General features: G+C 38.3%; 2 long non-coding RNA genes across 2 annotated transcripts in view; one reads left to right on the top strand and one right to left on the bottom strand.

Annotated features, from left to right (window-relative positions):
- The window catches only part of LOC143686805 (uncharacterized), a 37067-nt gene extending 28773 nt beyond the window's left edge, over nt 1-8294 (bottom strand). The window contains exon 1 of the long non-coding RNA XR_013177277.1: nt 8032-8294. This is a non-coding gene — a long non-coding RNA (uncharacterized LOC143686805). The remainder of the gene's footprint in view (nt 1-8031) is intronic.
- Nucleotides 1-16722, top strand: part of LOC143687281 (uncharacterized) — a 123039-nt gene extending 106317 nt beyond the window's left edge. Inside the window, exons 3-4 of the long non-coding RNA XR_013177488.1 lie at nt 14985-15135; nt 16434-16722. This is a non-coding gene — a long non-coding RNA (uncharacterized LOC143687281). The remainder of the gene's footprint in view (nt 1-14984; nt 15136-16433) is intronic.
- Nucleotides 16723-20583: the final 3861 nt, after the last annotated feature.

Genomic DNA, 20583 nt, shown 5'->3' with positions numbered 1-20583 from the left:
TATAAAATACAAAAGGCAAAATGGTAGAGGAAAGTACTACCCAAACAGTAATAACACTAAATGTTAATGGACTGAACTCCCCAATCAAAAGACATAGACTGGCAGAATGGATTAAAAAACAGGATCCTTCTATATGCTATCTACAGGAAACACATCTTAGATCCAAAGATAAACATAGGTTGAAAGTGAAAGATTGGGAAAAGATATTTCATGCAAATAACAACCAGAAAAGAGCAGGAGTAGCTATACTAATATCCAACAAATTAGACTTCAAATGTAAAACAGTTAAAAGAGACAAAGAAGGACACTATATACTAATAAAAGGAACAATTAAACAAGAAGACATAACAATCATAAATATTTACGCACCGAACCAGAATGCCCCAAAATACGTGAGGAATACACTGCAAACACTGAAAAGGGAAATAGACTCATATACCATAATAATTGGAGACTTCAATTCCCCACTCTCATCAATGGACAGAACATCTAGACAGAGGATCAATAAAGAAATAGAGAATCTGAATATTACTATAAATGAGCTAGACTTAACAGACATTTATAGGACATTACATCCCACAACAGCAGGATACACCTTTTTCTCAAGTGCTCATGGATCATTCTCAAAGATAGACCATATGCTGGGTCACAAAGCAAGACTCAACAAATTTACAAAGATTGAAATCATACACAACACTTTCTCAGTCATAAAGGAATGAAGTTGGAAATCAATAATAGGCAGAGTGCCAGAAAATTCACAAATACGTGGAGGCTCAACAACACACTCTTCAACAACCAGTGGGTCAAGGAATAAATTACAAGAGGAATTAGTAAATATCTCAAGGTGAATGAAAATGAAAACACAACATATCAAAGCCTATGGGACACAGCAAAGGCAGTGCTAAGAGGGAAATTTATTGCCCTAAATGCCTATATCAAAAAAGAAGAAAGGGCAAAAATTTGGGAATTAACTGTCCACCTGGAAGAACTGGAGAAAGAACAGCAAACTAACCCCAAAGCAAGCAAAAGGAAAGAAATAACAAAGATTAGAGCAGAAATAAATGAAATTTAGAACATGAAAACAATAGAGAAAAATCGATACAACCAGAAGTTCTATGAGAAAATCAATAAGATTGATGGGCCCTTAGTAAGATTGACAAAAAGAAGAAGAGAGAGGACGCAAATAAATAAGATCAGAAATGGAAGAGGAGACATAACCACTGACCTCACAGAAATAAAGGAGGTAATAACAGGATACTATGAAAACTTTATGCTAATAAATACAACAATGTAGATGAAATGGACAAGTTCCTAGAAAGGCATGAACAACCAACTTTGACTCAAGAAGAAATAGATGACCTCAACAAACCAACCACAAGTAAAGAAATCGAATCAGTCATTCAAAAGCTTCCCAAAAAGAAAAGTCCAGGACCAGACGGCTTCACATGTGAATTCTACTAAACATTCCAGAAAGAATTAGTACCAACCCTGCTCAAACTCTTCAAAAAAATTGAAGTGGAGGGAAAGCTACCTAACTCATTCTATGAAGCCAACATCACCCTCATACCAAAACCAGGCAAAGATATTACAAAAAAAGAAAACTACAGGCCAATCTCTCTAATGAATATAGATGCAAAAATCCTCAACAAAATTCTAGCAAATCAAATCCAGCAACACATTAAAAGAATTGTACATCATGACCAAGTAGGATTCATCCCAGGTATGCAAGGATGGTTCAACATAAGAAAGTCAATTAATGTAATACACCATATCAACAGATCAAAGTAGAAAAATCACATGATCATCTCAATTGATGCAGAGATGGCATCTGACAAAATTCAACATCCTTTCCTGTTGAAAATACTTCAAAGGATAGGAATACAAGGGAACTTCCTTAAAATGATAAAGGGAATATATGAAAAACCCAAAGCTAATATCGTCCTCTATGGGGAAAAACTGAAAACTTTCCCCCTAAGATCAGGAACAAGACAAGGATGTCCACTATCACCACTGTTATCCAACACTGTGTTGGAAGTTCTAGCCAGAGCAATTAGACAAGAAAAAGAAATACAAGGCATCAAAATTGGAAAGGAAGAAGTGAAACTCTTACTGTTTGCAGATGATATGATACTATATGTCGAAAACCCTGAAAAAATCCACAGCAAAACTACTAGAGCTAATAAACGAGTACAGCAAAGTGGCAGGTTACAAGATCAACATTCAAACATCTGTAGTGTTTCTATACACCAGTAATGAACAATCTGAGGGGGAAATCAAGAAAAGAATTCCATTTACAATTGCAACTAAAAGAATAAAATACTTAGGAATAAATTTAACTAAAGAGACAAAAGACCTATACAAAGAAAACTACAAGAAACTGTTAAAAGAAATCAGAGACAGCCTAAATAGATGGAAGGGCATACCGTGTTCATGGATTGGAAGACTAAATATAGTTAAGATGTCAATTCTACATAAATTGATTTACAAATTCAACGTAATACCAATCAAAATCCCACCAACTTACTTTTCAGCAATAGAATAACCAATAAGCAAATTTATCTGGAAGGGCAGGGTGCCCCAAATTGCTAAAAGTATCTTGAGGGAAAAAAACGAAGCTGGAGGTCTCAAGCTGCCAGACTTTAAGGCATATTATGAAGCCACAGTGGTCAAAACAGCATGGTACTGGCATAAAGACAGATATATTGACCAATGGAATCGAATAGAGTGCTCAGATATAGACCCTCTCATCTATGGACATTTGATCTTTGATAAGGCAGTCAAGCCAACTCACCTGGGACAGAACAGTCTCTTCAAGAAATGGTGCCTAGAGAACTGGATATCCATATGCAAAAGAATGAAAGAGGACCCGTATCTCACACCCGATACAAAAGTTAACTCAAAATTGATCAAAAATCTGAACATTAGGTCTAAGACCATAAAACAGTTAGAGGAAAATGTAGGGAGATATCTTATGAATCTTATAATTGGAGGCGGTTTTATGGACCTTAAACCTAAAGCAAGAGCACTGAAGAAAGAAAGAAAGAAATGGGAGCTCCTCAAAATTGAACACTTTTGTGCATCAAAGAACTTCATCAAGAAAGTAGAAAGACAGCCTACACAATGGGAGACAATATTCGGAAATGACATATCAGATAAAGGTCTAGTATGCAGAATTTATAAAGAGATTGTTCAACTCAACAACAAAAAGACAGCCAACCCAATTACAAAATGGGAAAAAGACTTGAACAGACACCTCTCAGAAGAGGAAATACGGATGGCCAAGAGGCACATGAAGAGATGCTCAATGTCCCTGGCCATTAGAGAAATGCAAATCAAAACCACAATGAGATATCATCTCACACCCACCAGAATGGCCATTATCAACAAAACAGAAAATGACAAGTGCTGGAGAGGATGCGGAGAAAGAGGCACACTTATCCACTGTTGCTGGGAATGTCAAATGGTGCAACCACTGTGGAAGGCAGTTTGGCAGTTCCTCAAAAAACTGAATATAGAATTGCCATATGACCCAGCAATACCATTGCTAGGTATCTACTCAGAGGACTTAAGGGCAAAGACACAAACGGACATTTGCACACCAATGTTTATAGCAGCATTATTTACAAGTGCAAGGAGATGGAAACAGCCAAAATGTCCATCAACAGAGGAGTGGCTAAACAAACTGTGGTATATACATACGATGGAATATTATGCAGCTTTAAGACAGAATAAACTTATGAAGCATGTAATAACATGGATGGACCTAGAGAACATTATGCTGAGTGAGTCTAGCCAAAAACTAAAGGACAAATACTGTATGGTCTCACTGATATGAATCGACATTAGTGAATAAACTTGGAATATTTCCTTGGTAACAGAGACCATCAGCAGATAGAAATAGGGGAAGATAGTGGGTAATTGGAGCTGAAGGGATACAGACTGTGCAACAGGACTGGATACAAAAACTCAGAAATGGACAGCACAATACTACCTAACTGTAATGTAATTATGTTAAAACACTGAATGAAGCTGCATGTGAGAATGATAGAGGGAGGAGGGCTGGGGACATAAATGAAATCAAAGAAAGATAGATGTTAAAGATCGAGATGGTATAATCTAGGAATGCCTAGAGTGTATAATAATAGTGAAATGTACAATGTACAAATTTTAAAAATGTTTTTGCATGAGGAAGAACAAAGGATTGTCATTATTGCAGGGTGCTGAAAATAGAGGATAACTAATACTTCAAAATGTCACATTATGTGTGAGACTAAAGCAAAAAATGTTTATTTGTTACAAAATTTAGATTTTGACTAGAGCATTTCCTAATATAACTCATGTAGATAGTTTGATTGAATGTCATAAGTACTTGGAATCTCAGGTACCACATGAGATTTTGTTGGTTTGTCCAGAGTGATCCCCCGATAAATCCCAGAATGATTTGATCAGTGACTGGAAAAGTATTTGCAAGCCCCCTTCGGGGAATGGTGAGAGTGGGGAGAAATTCAACTTCCCCAAGTTGAATTCTTGATATTCTCACAAGCAGTGGGGACAACCAAAGCTATAGGCTGAGCCCCCAGTCTTGGTGTTTGTTCACATGAAACTTAACCCCACAAAAGATAGGTCAAGTCTACTTAAAATTTAGGCCTAAGAGTCATCCCCAAGAGAGCTTCTTTTGTTGCTCAGATGTGGCCTCTCTCTCCAGCCAATATGATGAGCAGTCTCACCACCCTCCCCCTCTCTGCGTGGGACATGACTCCTAGGGGTGTGGACCTTCCTGGCAACGTGGGACAGAGATCCTGGAATGAGCTGAGACTCAGCATCAAAGGACTGAGAAAAACCCTAGAATAAGCTGAGAATTAACATCAAGAGACTGAGAGAACCTTCTCGACCAAAAGGGGGAAGAGTAAAATGAGGCAAAGTGTCAATAGCTGAGAGATTCCAAACAGAGTCGAGAGGTTATCCTGGAGGTTATTCTTATGCATTAAGTAGCTATCACCTTGTTGTTCAAGATGTAGTGGAGAGGCTGGAGGGAATTGCCTGAAAATGTAGTGCTGTGTTCCAGTAGCCATGTTTCTTGATGATGATTGAACAATGATATAGCTTTCACAATGAAACTCTGTGAATGTGAAAACCTTATGTCTGATGCTCCTTTTAGCTACTATATCAACAGAAGAGTAGAACATGTGGAATAAAAATAAATAATAGGGGGAACAAATGTTAAAATAAAAAAAAAGAAAAGAAATATGAAGTAGGTCTCCCTGAACTAAAATCAAGGTGTCAGCAGGGCTGCCTTCCTTCTGGAGACTCTAGAGGAGAATTTGTTTCCTTAGGACTTTTTCCAGCTTCTAGGAGTTGCCTGCATTCCTTGGCTTGCAGTCCCTTCTTCTGTCTTCAAAGCCAACAATGGCCAATCCAGTCTTTGGCACAATGCCATCTCTCTGGTTCTGACTCTTCTGCCTCCCTCTTCTATCTTTTGAGAGACCCTGTAATTACATTGGACCCATCCAGATAATCCAGGATAATTTTCCTATTTAAAAATCCTTAATCACATCTGCAACATCTCATTTGCCATGTATGGTAATATATCCACAGATTCTGGGGTTAGGGATGTGGGCATCTTTGGAGGACCATTATTGTGCCTACCACACCCTTAAAAAAAAACCAGCCAAACTGAACACTTTTGCAGGCTGGATGCTACCGAGGAGCTGCCAGTTTGTGATCTTCAGTTTATTATCATAATAAGTATCATGGAGGTACATAAGAAATATAACAAAGTCTCTCACTTAGGATTGTCAGATTGGAGGATGAAGACTAACACACAAAACAGTGGAGCACTGTGTGCAGGAAAGTGCTCAGTGAAGAACCATCTGGCATGGAGACTAAGTGCTGCCAGTGTCCAATGAGAGGCCTTCAAGTTTGAGGTCTTGGAATTTTAGATGGAGAAAAATCCAAGCTATGGTTTTAACATTTTACTTGAGAGGAAACTAAAGTCTTTCAAGGGGAAGTGACAGAGCTAATGATTGAACTAGGATCAGGATTCTGGTATCCTAATGACCCCGCTCAGTTCTCCTGTCACTGCTCAGGCTTTTTCCTATCAGTGCTCTTGCCTGACACGCAGGGTCCTTTCTCCTGCAAACCAAGGTGGCCTTACTCTCATCAGGTTACCCTCCTTATTGCTAAGAATGCACCAGTTTTGCTCCCTCTGATGTACTCATTTATTCATCCATTTGTTCATTCAGTCATTCATTTGTCACATTTTGAACACTTATAATTGTCAGGCTCTGAGCCAGGCTCTGTGAATATTTGTGCAGTGATCCTCACCCTTGTTATGCCATGGCATAAATGATGGGTGATTATTCACCCATTTGCCAGCCCGCTGGCTATAATTCTGGGTACACCCCCTCTTCTCTTCACCTATCAAGAAAGTAGAGCAGAAGGCTAGTGAGTGAGAGTGTCATTATTCAAGGGAAATACTCATCCTTTATAAGTATGCAAAATTATGTTTAATGTAGATTATATGCAAGCTTGTTTATAAATAATAAATGACTTGGGTCATGATGATGTGACTTGCAGTTAATGACCCTAATTTAGTGGCTTATTTGGCACTCCTTATTGGACTACCCTTTTCTTTATTTAAGTGAGCACTGAAAAGCTCTAACTAGTCCCCTTTTTTGCTAAGAGAAGAAAAGCAACTTATTGATAAGAAACCCCTGTTGAGGAAAGAACTTAACATCTGGTCTTTCACTGTCTTGTTCTTTGAGAAAGTACCATAAAGTATGTAAAATGTACAACCAGTGAAAGCAAATGAAGACAGCTGAAAAGATGACCAGGCCACAATAGGCGACATACACATATGCAACACCTGGGCCCAGTAAGCTCAATCACCAGTGGGATGTGGTTGCCAAAAATGTTAATAGCATCTCAGGTGGCATTAATGAATGACAGACTCTGCAGAAAGGGGTGTTGGTGGTGTTAGTGGTGGCGAGGGGTAGTAATAACCACACAGTAATGACCACAGCTGGAATGTTGGTATTTGTTTTTAAAAAACACACTTCGAATGAGTTAAAGACAAATTTAATCATGTTCAAAGGGGCCAGTGGAGACTGGGGTGGTGGTAAAAGCATGAACTCCAGAGGCTTCCAGCTGGATTTAAATCCATTGCTGCTCGCAGAATGGTGGCCTTGAGGCTCTTTGTACATAATATTCTCATTTGTGAAGTGGTGATGATGCAATGACTGCATGAGCTAAAGTACTCAGAACAGTGCCTGGTAGGTCTAGGTAAGGGGCTGTCAAAAAAAAAAAAAAAGTGAAGGAGCCCAACACGTTATCCTGTGAGAAGTGTGTAAAGAAATTGGAGGTGGAAGTCTGAAGAAGAGAATGTTAGAAAGGGAACCTGTAATACTGTCACCCGTCTGGGGGGAAAGATTTATTCTGTTGGTTCCAAGAAGGGGTAGTGGATATATTTCTCCCTCATGTGGTTCAGGCCCCAGAGTGATGTGGTCAAAATAATACTGAATTAGCGAGGAAAGTGAGTTACCAGGGACAGAATTCTAGCACAAACCAGTTCATCAGAAAAGTAAAGAAGAAATTTTAAATAACACGTAACTGAAGGGATGGATTGACTTTAGTTACCCCTGGTGTTGCATCGTGTTGTCAGAAATCTGTCTCCATCCCTTGCCTCTGTGCCGCACTGCACTGGCCTCATTGACAGACTCTGAGTGTCAAGGCTATGGCAAAGAGGGTACTGGTGGCTGCCTGGTTCACAGCCAGCTGTTTAGCCACCCATCTGGAAGAGAGCACGTCACATTTATGGTCACTCTAGCAAAGTGAGTGGTTCACTTCCACGGAATGTTGGCTGTGCCCACACCCGAACCAAAGTCTGTGTCCTAGGAAAATGGTGCTGATCATCTGCACTTGAATCACATGTCACCCCTAAAATGGTATGGGGGTGAGAGAATGGGAGTCCCTCACCCAAACCTCATAGCCTGACAGTGAGGTGGTTTCACTATAGAAAAGCAGCCTGCTTACCTGAAGAGAGGAGAATGGGGAGAGTCAGGTGAAAAGTACAGATGTCCCTTCAGACCCTGCCTGTGTCACAAAACAGTTCTGAATAAACAAAGTCCTTTACTTGTTTTTCTTGTCCAGATGAGGGTAATGGGGATGTCTTCGGTAACACTTCTTAAAGTTCCTGCTATTTTATCCAATTCCACCCTCTCATATACCACAGCCGCCCTCAACACCATCCCCCCAAGGTAAGCACCACCCCCGTCTTCCACCTTTCCACCTGATTCTCCCACACAAAATGCGGAACTGGTCTGACAGGTAGGGTGTGGGCTGGAACAGGCAAAGCCTCATTCTCTTCTACCAGGGGGATGGGAGAGCTGGGAATACTTACAACTTCATTGTTTTATCCTTTCACATCAGAAAAATCTGAACTCTCTGAGATTGGTAAATCCCAGAGGACAGGCTGGGCCCATGCGAGATTAGTGCCTGGAGGTTTCAAAGTCCCTCCATGCCCTGCCACCTCATGAAGACTTTATACAAGTCCACCTCATGTGTTTTGAAGATGAAATTCCCCTTTACGTTTTCTGCCAAGAAATGAAACTAATAACTTAAAGCTAATTTTACCTGCACTACGATCTGGCACATCTGAGGCTCAAATTTCAAGTATCAGGTTTGATAAGGACTGTTTGGTAGCAAATAAATGAACAAACATGAAAAAGGAGAAAAGAAATAAAAAGCAAAACAAAACCACAAAACTCTATTACAAAGAACTGAAGAAAACCTGGCCTGCCTCAGCTCCTGGAAGAGGACTTAAAATCCTATTGGCTTTGTCATCCATTTCTGAGATAAATAATGGATTTAGTATAAATAATTCCAAATCAAAGTTAGAGCATTTGGAACACACCCCCGACATTTAACAGGACATTTATTTCCTGGCCAGTTTGTCTTGGAAGCTACACCCGGAAGTTTCATTTCACTTCTCTAAGGAAGAAGACCTATGGAGCCTTACTAAGATTTTATTATTTGTTTAATGGTCAAGGGTGAAACCACCTGCTTTAAAATGTTCAAAACTAAACTTATGGCTATGATAAAGCAAAACTTTAGAGCCTCAGCTTCAATTTTATAATGGAAAAGACCACAACTGTTTGGTTTCTTCCTGCCTTACCCCACCAGAAATTCTTGGTGCAGACCCTAGCACTCCCTACTGCCACCTCCAAATGAAGGCAGAACCTCTCATTAGGGAGGTGTCATCCCTCCCCCCATCCCAGCCCCTCAGCTCGGCTGTGTATTTCACCAGCCTCATAGATTAGCCCTCTTCCAAAGATACATCATGGAGATCTCAAACTCATGGAGACTGAACTGTGATCAGGGACACAGCTGTGAGAAATACTATTTTGAGGAAGATTACCTGAAGGTAATTCCAATACTCAAACTATCTTTGGGTTAAGCAGATCCCCAGAGAGCAGCTTACCTGGACCACTAAATTCTGGCTTCCCAATGAAGCATTCTGCCATTTATACGCTCGGCAGTGCAGTGTAAGAAGCACTGCTAAGAAACAAGATGCTGCACTTACTGTAAGGGGAGGTTGGGGAAACCATTCGTAATGTTTTAAAGTTCCTTCTCATGAACTAATGCCTGCGTACTTTTATTTCCTAGACCTTCATGGGGGTTGCAGGAGATTGGGGGTCGCAGGAGATTGGGGGTCGACACTCATAGTTGGACTTTCCTAGGGTGACACCTCAGGTAGAGAAGACTGGGGAGACCCTCATGGTCACCTGGGATGTGCCTGCCAGGCAGTCATTTTAGATTGGGAGGGCACCCACTAGCTGTAACTATTTAGGCAGTAAGCCTAAATGTATTTGTTCTGCAGGGATTTGGCTGGGTCCAAGGGACAGTTTATAGAGCTTTTAGGGCTTTAACTGACCCTTATCACTTAGGGACAGATGCTGTACCCTGGGATTATGGGTCACTTTTACATAATTTAAGTGTGCTCTTTAATCACCAATTCAAACTACTCTTAAGCATTTAAATTCTTGCCAGCAATTAAGCCGCTGCTTAACACAGGCAATTATTGCATCACTTCACACATTTCAAACAGTATACTCAGCTCTTGCAGTTATTGCATCAGCTCTTCCAATCAATTAAACTCCTTGCACTTGAATACCAGTGCCTGCCAATCACCCTTCAGATTACCATCTCCCAACCTGTTTCACAATACCTGACCTAAAGAAATGATTTCCCCAAACTTAATCAGTCTCCACCCTGAGGCAAACTGGCCTTTGAAGCAATTTTCCTGAGTCTCTCTGGAACAACCCTGTTAGGTCTCTCCCGGAGGGAGAAAACCTCAGGTCTCTGTTCTAGGAATAGTAGTGCTGCTCCCTCATTGCCAGTTTGTTTTTGTTTCAGGATACTGTCAATAATGAAACTAATTATATTAAATGGTCTCCCTCTTTGTTTATTTTTATTACATCAGTAATTTATGCTCCTTTTAGGGAAAAAAACCGAATATATAATTAAGCTAAATGAAAAATGATTGTTACCTAAATTCTCACCACCCAAAAGAAACCATGGCTAGGATGTTGGTTATTCTTCTAATCTTTTGTGTTTCCTCTTTGAATTGGTTGCCAAAAAGAATCAAATACAAATCCCACTAAAAAGAAATAAAAACCCATATATATGATCACATTAAACCTTATATAAGATTATGTATAGATGTGTAAAAATTAAATCACAGATTAAAGAATCATTTTCTAAGGTAGGAAAACATTCCCATTAGTTAAAAACCTTACTTGTAGCTCAGTCCTAGTGAGTAGCTTTTTCATATTTATTTTAGTCCTGTTTTGTCCCTCATTTATAAATACATTTGATACCCACCTTAAGTTATCTTTGGAACATGGAGCTATGGGGTTCTCTAAATGCTATAGACTTGATGCCAGTGGCTGAGTTGCACCATACACACTAATGAAAACTGATTAAAAGTGAGAGGATATAGAGACACATGTTGAGGTGATCATTCAGCCCCCAATATCAGAAAGAGATGAAAGACTATCAAACTGCTCAGAAAGGGGGAGAACAATCTCAGGTCTTCTTTCCAAATTTTAGTTTTAGTTCATATGAGGTTAGGTTATATTACTTTCTATGAGAGGTATCCTTTAGAGAAACCTCACTTTTTACTAAGCTAATTTGAGTGTATATATGATTATTGTAACCAAAGTTAAGGAAAGGATCATAAGAAGTTCATGGTGGTTGAAGGAAAAAATTCGGATGGTGAATTCTGAATTAAGGAGCTCAGGTGTCTACTTAAATGATGGAATCCTACCACTAACAGATGCTGAAAGAGCCCCACAATACTTTATAGCAAATTTTGATCCACATTCAAAAATTATTGAAAGAATAGAGCAAAGTGGTAAATAATGTAGATATATTTTCTGAGACTAAAATTAGGCAGCAATAATTAAAGTTGGTTTCTGAAAAGATGTAGGAATTTAGGTGCAGTTGCATGTACAAGAATATCTCAGTAGAAGGCTGGTGTCTCTATGGAGTCTGGAGAAGAGGACCAAAAACTGTGAAAAAACCAAAATGTGGTGTTGTCCTTTCAAGACTGAACAGGAGGAGAAGTTTTGAATACCCAGGCTACTCCCTGGTTGGGAATGCAACCATAGTGGAAAGGAAAGCATAGGCTTGTCAGATAAAACTTGGGGTTTCCGACATTAAGACCATCGAGACAATACCCTTTCCCCCTTGCTTGGATTTGATGCCTTATCCATCAACTTTTTTTTTAAATTAGAGAAGATGTGTGTTTATAGAAAAATCATGCATAAAACACAGAGATCGCCTAAACAACCCTATTATTAACACCTTGCATTAGTGTGGTACATTTGTATAGTTGAAAGCACATTTTAATAATTGTACTATCAATGGTAGTCCATGGTTTACCTCAAAGTTAGCTGTTTGTGTTGCACAGTCCCATGGAGTTTATCACCTTCTGATTGTAAATCTTCTGCCAAAATAGATTTCTCTATCCAGAGACAGTGTACCAGCTCTCCATGTGCCAGCTCCCATAGGTACCCTGCCCACTGGGAAATATTTTTTCCTGAAAAGAAATAAATGATGGGGAGTGTTTTAAGTCAGCTTCTGGTGAATTACCCCCTGAGTCCACTCACAGGTAGGTAAACTCACATCACAGGGTCTGTGGCCCGCTGTCTACCTAATCACTCCAGGGTGTCCTAGTTAATCCACATCCTGTATCATATAGCAGATAAACGGCTGGAGTTGAAAGTACCAGAAGGAACATTTGGTTAATTTAATGCAAAATCCAAGTGTTGATTGTGATGATGGTAGTGGTAGGTGGGTGTATGTGGTTAGCCTTGTGTGTTCTGATGGTGGGTTAACTACCTGTACATACAAAATCGGGGGAAGGAGACAAAATTCTGCCTAAGTTCTGGCCATCATCTCAATACTGCTTTCATAAAACAATCCTAGGGCCCAGTAAATGATAGCTACATCTTCCAGTCTGTGATTTTGAGGTCCTTAGACAATGCAAAACTTTGGTTATGCGTCACCAAGCAAAACATTTCATTTAAGTGTTGATTTTGGCTAAAATAAGTAGGGCAGCCAACTAAAATGCTTTTTTTGCTTGTTTCAGGCTAACACCTTCTCTATTGGCTAAGAAATATTTTACAAATTGATTTACAAAGTTCCCCTAAATAGATAAAATCCAAATCTCTTGAGCCACACTGACTGCAGGAAATCAAAAGCTAGGATTATAACTTGATTAAGTTTAATCTTTAATTAAGCTTAACTGGTCCCTTCATATACTAAAAGCACTGATCACTTACTACCTGCCATGCAGGTAGGGAAGTAATTGATATTTTATAAACATCCAAATCCTTTCTGCCTGACAGCTCCTTATCCCAACCCAAAGTTCACGTGCTCTTGGGATTTCTGTGACTGAGTCTTTCAATCCACTCTGTGAGTGGACCGACCTAAAGGAAGGCCCTGCTCTTTCAAACCAGTTTTCTCCTTTTATACAAGAATCTTGCTTTGGGAAACTGCAAAGGAGAAGTGACTAAACTGTACTCTCCTTTTTTTCAGAAATTTCTCTGAGTGAGCCCTGTCCTTTCTTACTACTGCCTCTCTGTTCTCCTATCTCAGGTGTGTTTTCCTGCTTCTCCTTAAGGATTTCAGGATAGCAAGGACCACCCTCTTGGTCCAAATATGGTGGATCTCATTATGAGCCCAAAGACTCTGTGCTCATTTGAAATGATGTATGGACCCTAGAAAAGCCATGTTTTAATCCTAATCCCATTTTGTAAAGGCAGCCACTTCTTCTAATCCCTATTCAGCATTGTATGTTTGAAACTGTAATTAGATCATCTACCTGGAGATGTGATTTAATCAAGAGTGGTTGTTAGACTGGATTAAGTGATGACATGCCTCCACCCATTTGGTGAGTCTTGATTAGTTTCTGGAGTCTCATTTTGGAGAATGAAAGAAATTCAGAGAGAGCAGAGAATGCTGCAGCACCATGAAGCAGAATCCACTGGCCAGCGACCCTTGGAGATGAAGAAGGAAAATGCCTCCTGGGAAGCTTCATGAAGCAGGAAGCCAGGAGAGGAAGCTAGCAGATGATGCCGTGTTTGCCATGTGCCCTTCCATATGAGAGAGGAACCCTGACCATGTTCACCATGTACCTTTCCAGAGAGAGAAACCCTGACTGTGTTTGCCATGTGCTCTTCCACTTGATAGAGAGACCCTGAACTTCATCGGCCTTCTTGGACCAAGGTGTCTTTCCCTGGATGCCTTAGATTGGACATTTCTGTAGACTTGTTTTAATTGGGACATTTTCTTGGCCTTGGAACTGTAAACTAGCATCTGATTAAATTCTCCTTTTTGAAAGCCATTCTGTTTCTGGTATATTGCCTTCCGGCAACTAGCAAACTAGAATAGACTCCTCAAAGGAACAGAAAGAAGGTGAGTTTAAGAGTTCTTGTAAAAATGGTCTGGGCAAGTGTTCAAATTACAGCCAATCTGTAATCTTAATTAACAGTAAAGCAAGAGGATACCAAGTTGGACCCCATGTCTGGAAAGCCTTAGGCTGAGTGCTTTTGGTTCTTAGGAGATGCTGCACTTATGTTTTCACATTTAGGAAAAAGAGTGATGTAATGTACTTGTGATTGGTTCCAAATTTACTAACATACAAGCATTCTGTAATTCTTGTCTGAAGCCAGAGGAGTTTTAATGTACTCTGAAAAGATTAAAGAGAGAAAGCACCTTAGTGCTGCCTATATAACTGATTTTCTGGTTAGATTACTTATTTCCAACTGTATGAAATCTGAATAGAGAGTTTGTGTGATTGCTGACTTAATTCATATCTTTTTTCTTTAATTTTCTTAAATTATGGCTAACCTTTGAAAGAGTATTTAAAATAAACACAGTAAGTGTGACTGTATGCAACAATGTTGGCTTACATTTTCCTGTAGAAATAGAAAGTAACTCTCTAAAAAATACACAGAAACAACATAAGACCTGTTTTACTATTTTCGAGTCCTGGTGCCTTTTTGTAGGGGAAGTAATCTAGCTACTCCACCTGTGGGGAGCTGCACTGGGGTTCTCTGCACTGATTTCGACCAGTTGTAACCTGGGGATAGAGAAGCCTCAATAGTGTGGAGAACTGTCTCAGGACCCCTGGGAAATAGGGTGGGGCCCAGAAGGCTAAGAGACCACTCAGGACTGCCCCAGACTGTGAGCAACCTACTCTTGGTAAAAGCAGTGAATTATGGAGGAAGTGGGCAGGCCTCCTTTTTCCACCAGCTCCCTCAAAATCTTAGTTGGAATGACCCAAGCTAGGCTGAGCCGTGGGACAGTGTTATGAGAGATGAGGCCCGGAGTCTCCTCTGACCATCTCCTAACTCACTCCCCTACCCTCAATAGCCCTAAAACAAACACAGACATTGGCACATTATTTCTGATTTCAGGTGATCTGTCCAGTTGTTAAGCTCTCTGTTGATGCCATCCCCGTGTTTTTACTTGGTCATATGTCACCCAATCTTCCCTGCATCATGAGTTCCCCCAGAAAAGGAATGAACCTGTAGGGTGGCAGAAGAAAGGAAGAGGGAAGAAAAGAAGGTAAAACAAGGAAGAAAGACAGAAAAGAGATATGGCCAGCATGCTGTTCTCTTTCCATTCTTCAGACACTTGGTCCATTGGTTGCTTAATTTAACAAGCACTTTAGAGTCTTTATCATGTGCTGGATGCTGTTTTAAGTACTATGTAAATATTGATTTATTTTAATAAGGCCACAAAAACCCGATAACTCTATGAGGTAGATGCTATTATTATTATTATTTTCTAGAAAAAGAAACTGGGGGAAGCCCTTTGCCTGAGGTCACCCAGCCAGTAAGATACAGGCAGTACTCAAACCCAGGCAATTTGGTACTAGAGCGCATCTCTGAACCACTGCATTCTGCTCTCTCTGCTTTCTGGTATATTATTTTTAAGGCTTTATGTTAAACATTTTCCTATTATGTGGATAATACATTCTTACTGTAGGAAATTTGGAAAGAAGGGATAGTATAAAGAAGGCTATTATAAAAAAATTTATATTTATTAATATAAAATATTTATATTTTAAGTCTGTTTTCTATGAATTTTTTCAGGCATAGAGATCATATTACATATATAATTTTGTTTCTTAATTTTCCTTAACATTTATAAGAAGCATTTTCCGGTGTCATTAAGCACTTCTTAAAACATACTGTTAAAGAATACTGAACATTTGAATTGTTTCTTAACTTCTCACTCATAAATCTAGTCATGTTGTCTTATTTTTCATTTTGTTTTTTTAAGGAAAGTACTTTTGCTTAAAAAAAACCTATTTGATTATAAAAGTAATATGTATTAGTTTTAGAAAATTTGGAAATAAAAAGAAAACTATTCAACCTTTAGTTCTATAAAGAATTGTTGGGCACCTTCTCCAGGCCAGCCTGGATTAACAATCGTGAGGAAGACGTAATTCCTACCCTCAAGCAACTTTCACTTTGGTGTAGTAGATTAATATTGCATAAAGTATTAAAAAAGAAAATAAAAGTAACCTCTTGGCCTACTACTCAGAGACAACCACCACTTGCAACTAGATACATGAGCTTTCAAATATATAGTATTTATACATATAGTTTAAATAAAAATGGCATCACATTTTATATGGTTTTATAGCCTGCTCTTTCATTTAACAGTGTCACTTTCTATGTCATTAAGTGTTTGTCAAAAATTTTACTGTTAATGGTGGTATTGTTTTCCATGTGTATGAACCATAATTTAACCACTCTGCCACTGCTAGACATTTAGATTATTTCCAATGTTTTGAATTACAAACAATGCTTTAATAAATATGCTTGTACTTGTACTTAAAATTCTTTCTTTTACAGCTCCCTATAAAGCAATCTTTGAAAGTTGAATTGCCAGATCACAGAGAATGAACATGTTTAAGACGCTGTTATTAAAAGAAATTACACTTCAGGAACGTTGAATATTTTTTACTCCCACCTGAAGTAGAGAATACACCTTCACTGTGTCCTTATCAACACTGTATATTGTGATAAAAGTAAATCTTTACCAAGATGCTGTGTTATTGCATTTTAAATTTGAGTACTTCAGAATACTGGTGGGCATACCAACATTTTTTTCCTAAGATTATTGGCCATTTGGGTATACATTTTTGTGTGTGGGAGTTTTAAAACAGTGCTTCTGTTTTAAAAATTTTTTTCTACCACAATTTTCTTCTTTTTAGTACCTTTTTTAAACTTCTAATATATTAAGGATATTATACTTTTGCTAAAATTTTCCAGAATGCTTTCCCAGCTTGTCACTTTCCCTTTAGTTGTTAATAGCGTTTTCTTATATACTGAATTTTAAAATTTTGATCTTGTCCAGTCACTTTCCCTTTATGATTTGTAACTTTACTTTCCTGCCTAGAAGGGATTTATGATTTCATTTATCCCACTTTTTTTTTTAATGAAAATTTCAAACATATAGCAAGGTTGAAGGAATTCTAGTGAACACTTGCATTCTCACCACCTAGACTGTGTCATTAATATTTGTATTCACTTCCTATTTCTGTTGCTGTAGTAATAAATTACCACTAACTTAATATCTTAAAACAATACAAATTCATTATCTTCCATTTTGAGGGTCAGAAGTCTGAGATGGGTCTCAATGGGGTAAAATCAAGGAGTTGACAGGGCTTCATTCCTTTCAGGAGACTCTTGGGGAGAATCTGCTCCCTTGCCTTTTCCAGCTGCTAGAGCCCACCTACATTTCTTAGCTCCTCATCTCCTTTCTCCATTTTCAAAGCTAACGACAGTGTATCTCTCCAACCCTTCTTTCTTAATCACATCTCCCTCTAATGGTCCTCTTCTGCCTTTCTGATCTACTAATAAGAACTCTTCTGATTACATTGGACCAACCTGTAAAACCCAGAACCACCTCCCCATCTCAAGGTCAGCTGATTAGCAATATTTATTCCATCTGCAACTTTAATTGCTGAAGAACCTAATATAGTCACAGGTTCTGGTCATAAGGATTGGACAACTTTGGGGGCCATAATTTTGCCTACTACAACATTTTAATATTACATTTGCGTTACCAAATATCAACTTCTCTACCCATCTCTTTGTCCTTCCATAAACACATCCTATATTTTGATTTGCATTTCAAATGAAATTGCAGACATCAGTACACTTCCCCCTAAGTACTACAACATGCGTGTCACAAAGAGATTCACTATTTGTTTAGTTTAAAAAAATTTGAGGTAAAATAAAAAATAAGAGAGCACACAATTCCAAAATGAACATTTGCTGAATTTTGATAAGTGCACACACCTGTATAACTTAAATCTTTATCAAGAAATGGAACATTAATATCACCTATCTTGTACCTTCCAATCAATCCCTATTCTCACCCAAAGGCAAGTACTGTTCGGATCTTTTGTACCATAGATTAGTTTTACATATTGTAAATCTTCATATTAATGTATTCACACAGCATGAATGCTTTTTATATGTCTTCTTTCACTCTGTATCATGCTTTCCAGATTTATCCATATTGTTACATGTATCGGTAGTTCATTGCTTTTATTGTTGTGAGATATTCCATTATATTGTCTATCTTTATTGCCTATGATAGACTGAATTATGTACCCCCTTAAAATAAATCTTCGTAATCTTAATCTGTATTTGTGTGGGTGTGAATTTGTTTGTAAAAAAGACCTTTCAATGATGCTATTATTAGTTAAGATATGGCCAACTGAATCAGATTGGGTCTTAATTGAGACTTTATAAATAAAGATATGGCACAGGGAGGAGCCAGAAGCTGAAGCTGGTGAAAATTAGAAAGAGTGGATCCAAGAAGAGAGAAAACTCCTGGCCCCATGGTGAGAAGGTATACACTTGCTGACGCCTTGATTTCGGACTTCCGAACTGTGAGTCAATCAATTTCTGTTGTTAAACTAACCCATTTTGTGGTGTTTGTCAGAGAGCCTAGAAACTAAGACATTGCCCAGTTGATGAATTCCAGGCCTGTTTTCAGTTTGGGGCTATTGTGAAAAAAGCTGCTTTGAAAATTCTTATGGGAGTATTTTGTGGACCTATGTTATTTCTCTTGGGCAAAGACTAGAAGTAGATTTAACAGGCAATTGGGTAGTTTTGTAAGTTTAGTTTTATAATAAACTGAAAAAAAATTGTCCTATTTTATACGTCTACCGACAATGTAGAGTTCTAGAAGCTCCCAACATTTGGTGTTGTCAGTCTTTTAATTTTGGTTGGTTTGGTGGACATGTAGTGGTATCTTGTGGTTTTAGTTTAAATTTCCCTGATGACTAATGATTAAGTATTTTCATTAGCCATTCGTATATCTTCTTTTGCATACTTAAATCCTTTGTCTGTTTTATTGGCTTTTTTGTAGTTTTATTTTAAATGTTAAATTATTCTATATCTCGTTTTTATTTTGGGGAATGATCTGAGGTAGAAATTTAAAGTAGTTTCTAAATATTACCTAATGTCCCAATGTAATTTTAAAAATTATCCTTTATATTTCCATTGACTTAAAATACCATCTTTATCATATTGTAGGATCTAGTTGGTTTTGTTTTTTCACTGGTGCAACATAGTTTTTAATTATTGAAAATTTAGGATATACATTTTAAAATGGCATAAAAATCCATTCCTCTTTCTCTTTCTTTTCCGATATTTTCTTATCTATTCTTTCCCCTTCAGTTTTCCAGATGAGCTTTAGAATCACTTAGTAAAACTTCTCAGCCTATTCTAATAGGCAGCCAAGGTTGAGAATGTTTGAGTTAAGGTGAACATTTATTCAAATATGCTTGTATTTTACAAAGCACTTTCGCAGGCTCGACCTGTGCCACATGCTTTGAGGTAGGCTTTATTACTATTCCTGTTTATGGTGGTTTCAGTTTTGACACAGAGACCCAGAAAGGTGAGAAGGATTTGCCCAAGGTCCTCGAGGAAACTAGATTTCACGTAGCCCATTTTGGACTCCTGATCCTCACGGAAGAATAAGGCACCTTGGGATGGTGGGAGCAGAGAGATAAATGAGTGAACACTTAGTGTGTGAAGAGAGTGAGCAGTAGATTAGGATGGCTGGAAGAGAGGTGCCTTAGGAATGTGAGTTTGAAAGAGTTTCTAGAAATATTGACTTTTTCAGTAAGCCATTACTTATTTGGTGAGCCATTCAAATATATATATTTGAAAACAATAAGTTTGAAGATCTAATTCTGTTAGGGCAACTGTGCTCTGTGGTTTATTTGCACTACCTGTTGATTCTCACAACTCTACAAAGTTGTGACTATTTCTCCCATTTGATGAATGAGCAAGACGAGGCTCAGAGTGACTAAGAAGCTTGCTGCAAGGCACAGAACCTGCAAGTGGCGGAACTTGGATTCAAAGATGGGGTTGGCTGGCTCTTAAAGTCGTTTGGTTTTCTTAAGTCTCAGTGCTTCTCTACATGGGCTATAATCCATGTGGGAGGCTTTATGAAAGACTAACATGCTTTGGAGGCATATGAAGAAAGAGTCAGTTTTTTTTATTTAGTAATCTTAGACTTACAGAAGACTTGTAAAAGAGGGCACAGAGTTTTTGGATACCTTGCATCCAGCTTTCCCTAATTTTAATTATATAAAACCATAGATGCACATATCAAAACCAGGAAACTACCATGGATATTCAAATATTAACAACCCAAAGCTTTTCTTTGAATTTTACTAGTTTTCCACTAATGTCTGTTTGGTTGTTCCAGGATCCAATCTAGGATCCCATAATGCATTGAGTTTTCATATTTCCTAAATGTCAATCATCTGAATTTTTCAAATTATTTTGTCTTTTATGACTGTCACTTTTTACTAGCCAGTTATTTTGTAGACTGTCCTTCAATGTGGATTTATCTGATATTTTCTCACGATCAGATCAAGGTTCTATATTTTTGGCAAAAATACTAGAGAAGAGAAGTGCTCTTGCCAATGCTTCGTACTGAAGGGTAAAATAGCATGGGCATATCTTGCTTCTG

This window comes from Tamandua tetradactyla, chromosome 1, assembly GCF_023851605.1.
Source record: "Tamandua tetradactyla isolate mTamTet1 chromosome 1, mTamTet1.pri, whole genome shotgun sequence".
Lineage (NCBI taxonomy): Eukaryota > Metazoa > Chordata > Mammalia > Pilosa > Myrmecophagidae > Tamandua > Tamandua tetradactyla.
Note: the sequence above shows the minus strand (reverse complement) of the source record. Positions and strands in the feature narration are given on the sequence as shown.